The 13,908-nt window shown below is 36.9% G+C and overlaps 1 protein-coding gene across 1 annotated transcript in view; it reads left to right on the top strand.

Moving 5' to 3' along the window:
- Positions 1-13,908, top strand: part of egfra (epidermal growth factor receptor a (erythroblastic leukemia viral (v-erb-b) oncogene homolog, avian)) — a 62,762-nt gene that overhangs the window by 953 nt on the left and 47,901 nt on the right. The gene's annotated exons all lie outside the window — the stretch shown is intronic.

The following is a 13,908-nucleotide window of genomic DNA, read 5'->3' as shown; positions in this document are numbered from 1 at the left end:
TTTTTAAATATAATCATCAATAATATGTCAATTCTAAAAACATCAACTACTTTATTTTGCTTTCAAATTCTACTGAAACAATTTGACTGGAATTTAAAGTTGTACAGAAACTATAGAATCCTTTAAGAAACCGGCATTGTTTCTGGGGGTCATTACTGGCTTCCCTTCTGTGTTTCCACTGCGAAAACTTATTCCCAGTAGAAATTTAGCCCAGGTGGGGGTAATATCTGGGTCTTTATTTACCTTACCAGGAACTATTTTAAGATGTATTGTTGGGAGAGTGCTGAGCATTTTGAATTGGCTGAATTTTTCAACTTTATAATTAAATCATATCAGTTTTAGATAATCTGCAAGTTTATATTTAATAAGGTAATTCGGATGGATCCAGGTTTTTAAAACACAAGGTGCTATTAATGCTGCTGCTTCGTCTCTCAGACTTTACTTTTTACTTTGAAGAGATCATTATACAGTTTCACGGTAAAAACCCTGTAAAATTATCACAAGTTATTGCTAGAAAACTGTGTTTTAATCCCGACAAAACAACCTCTGTCTCCTCATTACTTTCCCCGTGTTGCTTTTCATTTCTTGGTATATTTTTTTAGGAGCACATGTTAAAGCCATGGAACAGAGAAAGCTGCTTTAGCAAAATCCTTTTAGATTGAGCAGTTAGTTTTCCTTGGATTGTAAAATAAGTTATAATGTATTCACCACATTAGAATCCAAGTAGCTATATCTGCAACAAGGAAAGGCGTAACCTAAGTAAAGCGAAACGTGATTGCATAAGACTGTCACCATGTGGGATGTTTGAGCTTATGGCAGTATTTTTGTGCAAAGTCTGATTGGACTTACGTTTTAAATGATTAGCTACTTTTCTACATATATTTGTACACGTACATAATACAAACTGACCCCATTTAAAATATAATTTAGAAACACCAACTTCATGACTGAAGAACGGATTACCAAAAAGGGATGGGGTAAATTAAATTGCCAGTAAAATAAGTTTTTGGACAAGTTTTCCAGGTCTCATAATCAAAACTTGCGTGAAGTAAAAATGTTGGTTCAGCTAAACATCCGCTGTTCTTATTCTTGTGGTTCAGATAACAGTAAGGTTGATGGGTTGTATGTGAAGTAAATAACGAATGAGTATTACTCAACAGCTGTAGTAAGACCTGTGGTTGGGAAGGTTTCTGTGTTGGCGCAGGAAACAGTTTGTTTCCAGTTTTAGCTGGTATAGTGACATCGCTAATGCTAAATTCAAATTTGCTAGTAAGTTGAGTTTCTTAACTGAGGCCCGACACCAACTTTTTTTGGTAACTATGTAAAAAACAAAAAGTGCGCATGTGTTGAGTTTCAAAAATCATACCTCCTACTAGTGGCGTGGCGGGGAAATTACATCATTTTTACTTTTCTGGTGGTGCTGTGTACAGAGATCCAAATTGAAACGTTATCGTGTAGAAATGCCATTTTATATGGATCATTGTTGTGTAAACAGGGTCTTAGAGGCAGGCACTGCGGGTTAACTGCACATCTTAGCCTTGGTTGTTAGTTACGGTTTTCATGCCAACTTGTAAGAATGTTTTTTGAAAAATGTATTACTCTTTCAATAACCTTTTTATGTCTTAATCACTAACTAATTCTAACTTTTTATTTCTTTTTTTCATTGGGGACAAACCAGATGTGCAAAATGAATATAGCTGTTAAACACATGATTTTTCTTCAGAAATGTTGATTAGATAAAATGTATGCAAATAGTCACATTTGATTTATTGGTTATATTCCAACAGTTTGTGTTATCACTGTATATTCTGTCCTTTAATGGCCCTGAAGTAAAGGGCACAGAAATCTTCTTTTCTCAATTATGTTTTATTGTTTTGTCTGTTGCTTAGCTGTTTTCTTAAGTTTTGTCTTACGTTTTTTTTTTCATTATAAATTGAATTGGCTCAGTGATTCAGACCTCATGAAGGCCAGATGTGAGGGGAGAAAGTGACCAGTAGTATCACTTTACTCCCTAATGACTGTGACTTCCTATTCTCATGAATCATAATGGTCCAAACACTCATTGCTTCTCTGTGCTGTTCCTCCTCATGAGTAGATGAGCACATGTTTCAGTGCCAGCAGTGCACATGACAATCCCATCTTTCCTCTCTGGTCTGACCTCTCATAACCAATGCATTTTTTTTATATATTTATGCATTTGAGAAACATAACCTTTGTAAATGTGTTTATGAGCCAAAAAGACAGTCCTTAAAGTCTTGTGGGAAACTAAATATATCAGACAGCTTGCATCTCATGCAGCAACACATCTCCCACCATAAATTACAACATAGGAATTTTATTAAGACCAGACAATATTAATAATGAGCAGCTGTAATGACAGACATGTATTGTTTGGTTTATTACTGTTCTGGAGCAGGACAGATGGTTCGATGTGACAAATTGTGTTTTCCTCACAGTGTCCAGCTTCACTTAAAACAAGATTTAAACCTCCATGTGGCATGTCGTAAATCTTGATATGATTAACTAACAGAGAACAGAACAAATATTGATGTGTTTTAAAAAAAGCAGCAGTCAGAAGGTAGCGCAGTATATTTTTTGGGTTTGTGCCTTGCAGCAAACGAAATGTTTATTAATTACCACAGTTAACCAAAGATAAGGACACAATGCTAATAGCATTACATATTATATTGTTTAATTTGGTTGAGCAAGTTTTGCTTTGTAAATGGGTTAGGGCTTCATTTGGAGTTTATTTTCCAACTTGTGGCATACAGTCATAGGCAGTTCGAGTCTGCTTGCAGGATATACCAATATACTTTACCAGAAGTTCACAAACTTCTTTAACAGAAGGACTCTAATTCAAAACATGATCACACACTGCTTTGTTGGAACAGAGGCCTGTAAAGTCAGATCTACCTGTACGTGTTTATCTTTAGCTTGTGAGATTAATAAATGTGGCATTTTTTTTCAGCTCATGGCAAGAATATAAGTATAGAAGGGTGTCTGGAATGACACTGGTGTGACGGGTGTGGCCAGCTATTATGGCCCAACGTTTACAGTCATTCCAACCACCTTCAATCAATATGACTCGATGTAGTTTATTTCCTTTGCATAAGTTAATTGAAATAAGCTTCATGAGCATGTTCCAGTCAGTAACATTTTAACAGTTGGAAGCAGATTCCTAAGAGAATAAAATCACAGGAATGTCAGGTTGGTCCCTGGGACCAAGAGTCTAAACAAGAGTCTAAACAAGTTTTAACACTCCACAATTCGTTCTTTCAGGTAGGTGGCACATTAGATCTCTTTGTTGCAAGTCTGAGGTTCTAATGATAATTTTTATGTGAATACAACAGTTTAAGCACACAGTTTAATACTTTAAACCCATCTGACATAGCTAGGATGAGGAAAGGTGATGGGCTAAAATCTGTCAGTTGGTGCTGCCATGAAACAATCTGTATCTTGTGCCTACTTGTCAGTTGCCTACAAGAAATGTTGAAAAAATACAAAGAGTTGAATGAGTAAATTTTCTTTTTGTTTGCTTTAATTATATACAGCATGAAGAGATTTGCAAAGGTTTTCATACCTCTTGAAGCTTTTCCAATTTTGTCATCACCACAAACGTCAATGTATTTTATTTAGGTTTTACAGGATAGACCAACATAAATTCAATTCAATTCAGTTTTATTTTTGTAGCACTAATTCACAACACATATCATCTCAAGGCACTTTACAAAGTAATTTTTATCGAATCATACAGATTTCAAGTCAGATAAACACATTCCGATTAATCCTTACTACCAAACAGTGCAGTCAGATTCAGTTTATTTTTTAAATTGTTTAAAAAGTATCTATTTAAGGAAACCCAGCAGATTGCATTGAGTCAGTGACTTGCAGCATTCACTCGTCCTGGATCAGCATGTAACGTCAGTCTCTTGCATTGACTTTGCAGCAATCCCTCATACTGAGCATGCATGTAGCGACAGTAGAGAGGAAAATTCCCTTTTAAAAGGAACAAACCTCCAGCAGAACCAGGCTCAGTGTGAGCCGCCATCTGCCACGACCGACTGGGGGTTTGACAGAACAAAGCAGAGACACAAAGAGAACAAAGAAGCACTGATCCAGGAGTCCTTTCTATGGGAAGGAAAAGTTAGACATTAATGGTTGTAGCTCCTTTAGTGGTTTCATCTAGGAGGAAAAACACAGCTAAGCAGATGAACTCTGAGCCACTTTTCAAGTCTAGAGTATGAAAGAGAGCACTTACAGTTAGTCACAGTAGAAGCTCAGCCAGTAGCTTTGTCTAGGAGAAACGGGGTTAAACGCTAAAAGACAGGGCCAGGTTTATCATCTGTAGGAGATGAGCATTAAGTTGTTGGCAGCAGCAGGTTGGCTGATGTTCCCCTCCAGGAAGGTGCCACAACTAAACACAGAGCAAGGCCAGATGTAGCTTCTAAAAAGAGAAAAAACAGAGAGAGAACATACAGTTAAAAGCTGAAATGACGGCAAATAACACAAAATTGGACAGTAGTATGAGTATGTAGCAGAGAGAGTGAAAGTGGTCAGTATGTCCTCCAGCAGCCTAAGCCTATAGCAGCATAACTACAGAGATAGTTCAGGATAACCTAAGCCACTCTAACTATAAGCTTCATCAAAAAGGAAAGTTTTAAGCCTAGCCTTAAAAGTAGACAGGGTGTCTGCCTCACAGACTAAAACTGGGAGCTGGTTCTACAGGAGAGGATCCTGATAACTAAAGGATCTGCCTCCCATTCTACTTCTAGAGACTCTAGGAACCACCAGTAAACCTGCAGTCTGAGAACGAAGTGCTCTGTTAGGAACAATCAGATCTCTGATGTATGATGGAGCTAGATCATTAAGGGCTTTATATGTGAGGAGGAGAATTTTAAATTCTATTCTGGATTTAACAGGGAGCCAATGAAGGGAGGCTAAAATAGGAGAAATATGATCTCTCCTATTAATTTTCATCAGGACTTTTGCTACAACATTTTGGATCAACTGAAGACTTTTAACTGCATTTTGTGGACATCCTGATAGTAAAGAACTCTTTGAAGAGTAAAAGTGTATAATAGTATAATTGTCAAGTGGAAGAAATATTGTACCTGGTTTTGGAATTATTTTTCAGATAAAATCAGTAAAGTGTGACCTTTGTTTATATTCAGCCCCACTGGATTAATACTTTGTATAACCACCTTATGCTCCAATTACTGCTGCAACTCTCCAGCACTTTTCAACATCTAAAGATTAGGGTTTTTGCTCCGTTTTTAAATTTTCTCCGAGCATCTGGGAATATCACGTTTGGAGTTTTGGCACAGACATTTTGATGTAGGTCTGAACTTTGACCTGGTCATTCTTACAAGGTTAGAAGGTGAACCACCTCTGGTACAGTCTTAGGTATTCTACAGCCTCTAACTGGTTTTCTTCCAGGATTGCCCTGTATTTAGCTCCATCCAACTCTGACCAACTTCTCTGTCCCTATTGAAGAAAAGCACCCTCAGAGCATGACGCTGCCATTACCATGTTTCACCAGTGTTAGTTTTCCACCAAACATAAGATTTTGCATGTAAATCAAAAAGTTCAGTTTTGTTCCAATCCCAGCAGAGTACCTTCTCCCACATGGTTGCTGCGTCCTTTGCATGGCTTGTAAGAAACTGTAAATGGGGCTTCTTATGTCTTTCTTTCAACAATGGTCTTCTTCTTTCCACTCTTCCATGCAGGCTAAAAATTAGGGGACAACTATTAACAGATTTCCCCACCTGACCCGTGGATCTCTGCAGCTCCTCCAGAGTTACTGTGGAGCTCTTTACTGATTAATAATGTTCTCCTTGTGTAACCTTTCAGTTTTGGTAGACATTTCTTAATAGGTTTTCCATACTTTTTTCTATATTTAAATGATGGATTGAATAGTGCTCTGTGAAATGTTATATATATCGTTTTATAGGCTAACCATCCAGTAAACATCTTTAAAACTATATCTCTAATATCAGTTTTTTTTTTCCTGTTTCTGTGAGGATGTTTGTTCTGTTCTGTCAGAAACTTAAGGCATTCACAGACTAGCTGAATGGACTATATTATTAATTAGGTGACTTCTGGATGCAATGTTTTGCAGTGGATTTTATTAAGTGGCATTAAATTAGCGGTAAAATTTTGAAAACGATGTGTCATTTACCTTCTGCAATTATGTCCCACTTTGTGTTGGTCTGTCACATAAAATCCTTAGAAAATATACTGAAGTTTGTGTTTGTAATGTGACAAAATTTGAAAAGGTTGACAACTTTTACAAGACTGTATATTGCAACCTGAAAAGCAGGTGAAAATAGCTGTATATGATGAATTCTAATCATCAGTCTACAATTCACCTCATCTTGATTTTATTTGTATGGCCAACATCAAGGCTTTTTAGAAAATTGTTGAGGATAAGCATCCCCACAGCATGATAATGCCACCACCACGGTTTGGATATTACCTCTGAAAACGGCCACTTTCCCCCCAATTAGGCGCCTACTGTCAGGAGTGTGTTCAGGGACAGCATTTTATAGTAGAAATAATCCTCGACTTGGGCTCTGCTAAACTGTGTTTATAAACTGTTGAGAGCTCCACTGTAGTGATTAAATTTCTCTATTTGTGACTAGAGTGGAACTGGAGGTGATTGTTGCATATTGTCCCATGAGAAGTGTCCCCCCCAAAGCTGCTAAAGTGATGATATCCACTTATTCCACCTATGCCAAAAAGTTAACCTGTGAAAGATCAGACTAATCAAGAATTAGGGATTAAGGATTTATCTTTGACATGCACCTGTGAAGTATGATTTGGGTAAATAATAACCTGCCCAATGCTAGTGTACTTTGTCCAAATGAAAGGGTCCTTCCAGTTCTTTGGAACAATGACATTTGAAGATAGTACGTACAGGTTTTATGTATCACTCCAAGTTCAGCTGATGTATGGAAAAATTTCCAGCTTGAAACGCAGTTCAGCATTCTAACTAAGTGTTTTTCCCTGTGTGTTCAGTTGGAGTCATAAAAACCGGCTTCCTTCATCAGTACACCTGTTGTTGTTTTCTATAAAACCGTGCCTTTTTTCTTTCCTTTTCATTAAAGTCAATCACCTAAGAGCAATAGGGAAGTATGACTTGTGATCCAATGTAATCTTAGACTCTGCAGAGGTTCTCCTCTTGCTGCTACTGCTGTATCTTCAGTTTCCTGTCCCTCTGACGAACAAACCAGACATACATCTGCTGGAGCCATTGTTAGGGAAGAAAGGGCTTTTTAGGTTAAAACTGTGGGAGATGGGGTATAGTTTCTGGCCATCCACACTGCAATTTTGAGATCCTGCACCAAGTCTGAGTGGTAGTAATTTTAGAAAACCGCTGGCAAGGTGCAGGATCTGGGTTTCACCCCAAGACAATAGCAGCTTTGTAGAGAGCAGGTTATCAAGCAGCAATGATACTTTGCAGAGTGGCACAGATCCGAAACATGAGGCCGACACACCTGAGAGCCGGTATGCAGGTCATCAACATCAACAGTTTTTATTGTTTCTTGTATTTGTCTGTTAGGAGATCTCCAGAAACAGTGAATCTATTGTCAATCAAGTGACACTGCACTTGTCAAAGTGTTAATTATCTGTCTGGTTCCACTTCGGAAGTTTGTATACCTCCATGGAATAAGTGAGTGAATATGTGGTTACTTATTGAACAGATTTGCTCTCTTCGTTTGTTCATGGTAACAAAGTCATCCGCATTTATGGCCTTTCCATGAGCATCTGGTTGTGTCAAGTGGAAAGAGACTCAGGCATTCAGGCTGGAAAAAGGCCCTCTGCTATCTTCTCATCAGCTGCAGTGTTACATTAAAGGGAAAGAAGGCTACATCTAATTAAATTAATAATCCTGTGTGTGGGGGTGTTTTTACTTTACAGAAAGAGATTCTTTACCTGGGGGCATGTTTTTATTTGATTGCATGCCATTCCACTATTAGAATAATCGTCTCTCCTTAAACATAAATGATTCATGAATATTTCTTCTTTTTTTTGGGATTGAGAATCAATTGGTTCCCTTTTCATTCTCCTGATCAAGCTCTCAATTTGTTAACTTAATAAAACCATCAAATATGTACTACTTTTGATTTTAAGTAATGTTTTACTAAATTCAGTATTTAAAAAACAAAATTTGGATTGTTTTAGATGTATGAGTGGGCCAATATAAGATTCTCACGGTATGATAACCTTGAGTAAAAATACCACATATTCACCGCATTACCAGAAAATTTGAAAAGAAAATTTATAACATGACCTAACTGCTTTTACTTAAAACTGAAAAGCTTATAATTTTATTGCCACAGTAAAATGATCCAAAAATGCAATAAGAAAGACATACTGCATTGTAGGAAAAGAGGTCAAAGAAGGCAAAAAGCTTGTCTAAAGCCTTTATCCATATAATCACAGTTTAAAAGCATTACTGCTGTTATATTAGTGATTGTTGACCGTCTTTTAGGATCCACATCATGACTCTGTCTGTTGCCCAAAGCATAATTTTGTACTTTCCAAATGACATAATTACATAATTACATAGTTAAAAGTGAAAGCTGAAAAAACTTACATAAAAACCATATACTTATATAGATGCTTATACTACACATATATGCCTAATAAAGTTGTCATTATTATTCGGATAGGATAACCAACCTTAAATTTAGACATTTAGGCTACATTTGGACAAAAAAAGTCACATTTTCAATGTATTTTTCTGGAGACTCGCAGACCTGAAAAAGGCATTAAAAATAGAACAAATAACCCTCAGATTAGTTTTTTTGTTACTGGATGTACTTTTCAACAGCCACACTTATCTTTCTTGTAAGTGATGGAATAGTGCAGAAGCTCTCTTTTAACCAGCTGACAAACAGTGTGTAGCAACAGGTGGGGGAGGGGGCAGCACTCTATACTCTATGCAACCGGGTCACTCTGAACCTTGCTTTGGCATCTAATTTAAAGAACCGTAACTTTTAAAATTTCGGTCTACCTTCTTACGTTCTTAACGATAACAGGCCTAGGCCTTTTTATATGGATTGATTTCAAACACTTTTTGAAATATTATTGATTGAATAATTAGCAATTTACTGGGAGAATAATTTACAAGAATGAAAACGGTTGTAGTCCTAAATAGAAGATAAACATAACTTTTTATGCCTCTGCATTGTTAGAAATGTTGGAACATTTTAATGTAGAACAAGGTAAATGTTGGGAATTGAAATACAAAGTTGATTTATGTTGCAATGAGTTATTATGGGTTAGTGTCTCGTAATCTGAAATCACTACACACATTTTTATTAGTAATAGTAATTATAAGATCTTATTTGTTTACCATAAACAAATAAGTTGTATTTGCATTAAAACCTAGACTGTTTAGATGTAAGGAATATCAGTGAGATTGACCTTGATAGTGAGCAGATCAAAGAGAAGAAAAAACGAAAAGTTGCGGGACACACAAACAAAACATCAGATGGATGGCTTCAGTTCTTCCATATTTTTGAATCTTCCTTGTTTAAATGTTCATCAAAGAGACCCTATCCTGCTGCTTTTAGCTACAGCTGCTTCAATGGAGCATCCAAACTGCAGGTGATGGTCTCTCCCCATTATCCCGCAGACCTCCTGTTGGTGTGTCATCTCCTCTTGTGACCTGCAGGTCGCTCCGAGGAGCAGAGCTACAATATGTGCTCGCCCAGAAAAGAAATCCCCTACAGGGAGGAGAACAATGACTTCACAAACACTTCTCCATCCCAGAATATTTCAAAAGAAAGCATTGTTTAAAGGCTGGTGGCTGGTCCCTGAAACTGGCTTCCTTAATAGGATAGCTTTTGCTTGTTTTTTTGATTACTTCTTATTAGCAGTTTCATTTAGGTCCATTAATACTTTAAGCTTAATTGTTCCAGTTAATCTATTTAGAACCTATTTTGCATGTTGTCCACTTTGGGTTGGAGGACCTACCTACTTCAGGTAAAGTAACCCTCTTTAGCAGTTTTAGGTGAAGTCTCATGAGGATGCCTCTGGTGTAGTCCGATGTAAAAAAAAGTTTCAGTATTTCTTCTCTTATGCCTTAGATCAACGACAGACATAAAGACTTTAATTATTATTGCCACTGAGGTTAAAAAAAATGTCTTGACTGGACTTGAATTTTCTTCAGGCGGTGCAGGGTTTTGTTAACCCAGTTGAGTGTTAGGTTTTCTGTAAATCAAACACATCCTAACTTTGTTTACCTTTCCAATGAATCCTGATCAGACTTGTCTGCCCAATGCTTTTTAATGCCAGACACCCTTTAAAATCATGTTTTTTCTGGAACTGCAAAGAAGGCCTTACATGCTTCACTACAAGGCAAGGGTGTGGTCAAGTGTCAGTCAAGATCCCCAGTTTTTCAATCATCACTGAAACTGAGGTTCTATAACATTGAATCTTGTACTGAACTTTACATAGATGACAACTTTCAAATATTGTCAAAAAAGGCCCAGATGTTAATAGAAAACCTGTAGTACTTCACTGGATTTTTAGATCAGACACTCTGTCCCATCTTTAAATGATCCAAGTGAGAGTCCAAAACCAGTTCTCATCTTACACTGCCTATTGTGTTAAGCTTCTCAATTAGATGTATCTCTTACAGAAAATTCAAAGGCAGAAAATAATCAAAATAAATAGAAGCTTTCAAGCTGACTTCCAGATCAGATAAAATCATGTTTGCAAAACTGAGAAAATCTGTCAAAAAAGAGAAAAGTAAAATTTAAAGAAACGTTTCACACTTGACTAATGAAAGCCCAAATCTCTGGACAAAAGGCTCTTTATTCAGGTCTGTGTTGTCTCCTTTGACACTGGCTTATCTGTCTTCTTTGACCTTAACTTGCCTTGTAGACATGACTTTACAGCCCTGTGTTAACAGAGAGGGGAAAGAAATTCCTGTTGGCTAAAAGCCACAATGGTTGGAGGACAAAAAAAGACTTTTAGATGGTATTATGTGTGTATTCACAATGATATATCAGCGAAGAAACAAGACCAAGAATGGCTTAGAAAATCAAAACAGCACTATTAAAGCTGCTGTTAACTCCTTCTATGTCTACCTGCTTGTCACAGAGTAATCAGACTGACTAATGAGCATAAATGCTTGGGTTTATGTGTTTGCTGCATTAAAGAATTGCATGTAATTTTCAATGGTTTGTGACAATTTTTCTAGCATTTTTAACATCACACTGAATTTGTCCGGACATTTAAGTTTTCCACTGATTTCATGTTTACAGCCATCTATTAAGGTCAAGATCTTAAATTTGTCTTAAATGATAGTGCTTTTGGATTTGTAGCCACCTTAAAATTTGTGTTCAACATTTCTACAACACAGTTTCCAGAACTTTCAAAATTCTTGTTTAAAGTTCTAGATTAATCACTGGATTAATAAAAGTCATTAGGGTTCACTGTGTAGAAGTGCCGAGTAGCCATGGAAAACCATTTTATCCAATCTGACTAGTAAATCCTGTATAAACTTGGATTGCAAGGATCAGTTTTGTAACTAAATTCTGATAACTGTACCCATTTATAAAGCTTTTACCTGGCAAAACATTTTTTAACAAATTCAGATTTTGTTTTTAAACTGTAATATAGGAAGAACCGCATTCAAATATTTTTTCTACCCATCCTGTTTTCAACGGTACCTCTTTACATCTGGAAAAAAGAAAATGTTATGCCACATGTGTAAAAGAGCAGTTGATGTAAAACATTTGTTTTACTTTAGTACAAAGATTACATCCTAAAAGGTAAGATGTTCAGATACAGCATGTTCTGCAAAAGCCTTGCAGAAGCCTTGCTCTCTCTTACTCTCTCACAGCCTGAATGAATCACAGACATGTCTCAGGCTGTTGTGAAAAACATACCAATGCCTTTTAAATAGCTTCCTAAAACTCTGCACTTTTTCTGAATTCATTTTAGAAATTTCACTGATACTGAAAATATGTCAACTTTAGTTGAAATACAAAACCTCAGTCACCATATGCATCTGTATTTAGTTAAGCTCCAGTAGTTCTAAAACAACATAAACTCCAGGCCTATATGGCTGTACCTTTTTGAAATTGCTTATTGAATTTCAACAACTCCCCTGAGATCTGAATTAATTTCCAAGTAGGACTTTGAGCAGAACATCTTCATTACAGTTTTTTTTAATGATTGAAGCCAAAGGCATTTAAAACAAACAATTAAACCTTTCATAATAATAAAAATAATAACACCAATAAAGAAGGTACCCTCATTTTCTTGATTGCAGGTTCATAACCAATAAACCTGTTATTGCACTAGCCTACTAAATTATAAGTCGAGGCCACACATTTTAAATGTCTAACCAAGCCCTTCATCATATTACAGCTCTGTGCCACTTAAAGCATCACTAGATGGTCATTGTCTGCCACTGTGCTTTAATTTCATAACATATCACTTGAAGCTTAATGGCTGTGTGGTTAGTGGGAAAACTGGATGGGTTGAAATGCTCTGGAGTGCGTAGTTGGAGCCGTGCCAGGAAGTAAGGATTAGCCCTTTGGACCTGCAATATTATCCACTACACCAACAACCTCCTCCTGAGCTGATTAACTGGCAACCTGAGGTTTTATTTTTTGAATATTAATCCACTGGATTTATTTTATCTGAGCATTATTCCAATAATCAGGGGCTAAGAAGATTTGCAAAAGATTAAAAACACTGGAAACCATATTGAATTTTCAGGTCAATGGAGATGTCAAAAGCTGACTGAATTGGATTTATTTAGGAATGGAGGCTTGGCTTTTAAATTTTAGGTATAGGCGGGAGACAAATTAAATGGAGATAAAGTTGTAGAAGTTTTTGTTCCACCTAATGCCCAGTTGAGGCTAAGAGGTCACCAGAAAGTAATTTTGTCAGCAGTAAGGGCCACATTGCTTCTTATTGATCAATCTAATCTTATGATTAAAAAAGAAAACAATTTTAGAACGATTAAAGTGGCCTCTGTAGGATGACAAGAGTCCACAAGAGTTATGTGGTATGACTGAAGGTCTCCAAATTCTTCGGACCTCACTGACATACATTCACACTGCGATCTACTACTAGAGATATTTTGAACTGGTGCCTCACAACAGAGGGTGATACTGAGCTGTTTTTTAGTGCTGGTCAATAGTGTACACAGATAAGAAACAAAAGAACTAAAAAAGGATTCAAGTATCTTTTTACCGGCCTATCAATGCAATTTTTGTGTCCTTGTTGTGCCAGAAAAAAAATTATCAGGGAATCCACAGATCTCCCCACACAAAATTGTCTTTCCTGCATACCAATCCTGTATGAATTGGTACCATTGGAACGTTTTGAACCTGCTTTGACAACTGATTACTTCAAATAATTTCCTGTAATCCACTGCCAGTGTACTGTAAAGAAAGGAGAAAGGAGGTTCTGTGACTATAATAAATTATTTATAGGGCCAGGAGGTTGCTCTTTTCTCTTTTTGGTTTGACCTGTAAACTGACACAAATCTCAATTAGAACTACAATTAACAGAGTTAAAGCGTGTTTTTCTCATTATTTATCTCCAGAACTAATAAAAAAGCATAAACAGAATGGAGGCTGTGGTGCCCTCAGAAGGATCTGGGTCTGCCCAGGGATCTTTTCCCAGTGAAACATGCCCAAACGTTTTCAAAGGAAAGCAGCCAGAAGGCATTCTACTCCTTCTAATCGGCTGCCTGACAATCAGCTCTACTTTGAGCTCCCCCTGACCTGGATGACTGGGCTTCTCACCATATCTCCAAGGCAGAGCATAGCCATCCTGCATGGAGGAGGTTCTTTTCAGCTGCTTGTATACAAGATTTCATTCTTTCAAGAGCTTTGCCCTTTCAGCTTGGCTTCTTCATCCCAAAAATAAACT

This window comes from Girardinichthys multiradiatus, chromosome 6 (assembly GCF_021462225.1).
Source record: "Girardinichthys multiradiatus isolate DD_20200921_A chromosome 6, DD_fGirMul_XY1, whole genome shotgun sequence".
Taxonomy (NCBI): domain Eukaryota; kingdom Metazoa; phylum Chordata; class Actinopteri; order Cyprinodontiformes; family Goodeidae; genus Girardinichthys; species Girardinichthys multiradiatus.
This window is presented reverse-complemented; position numbering and strand designations above follow the sequence as displayed.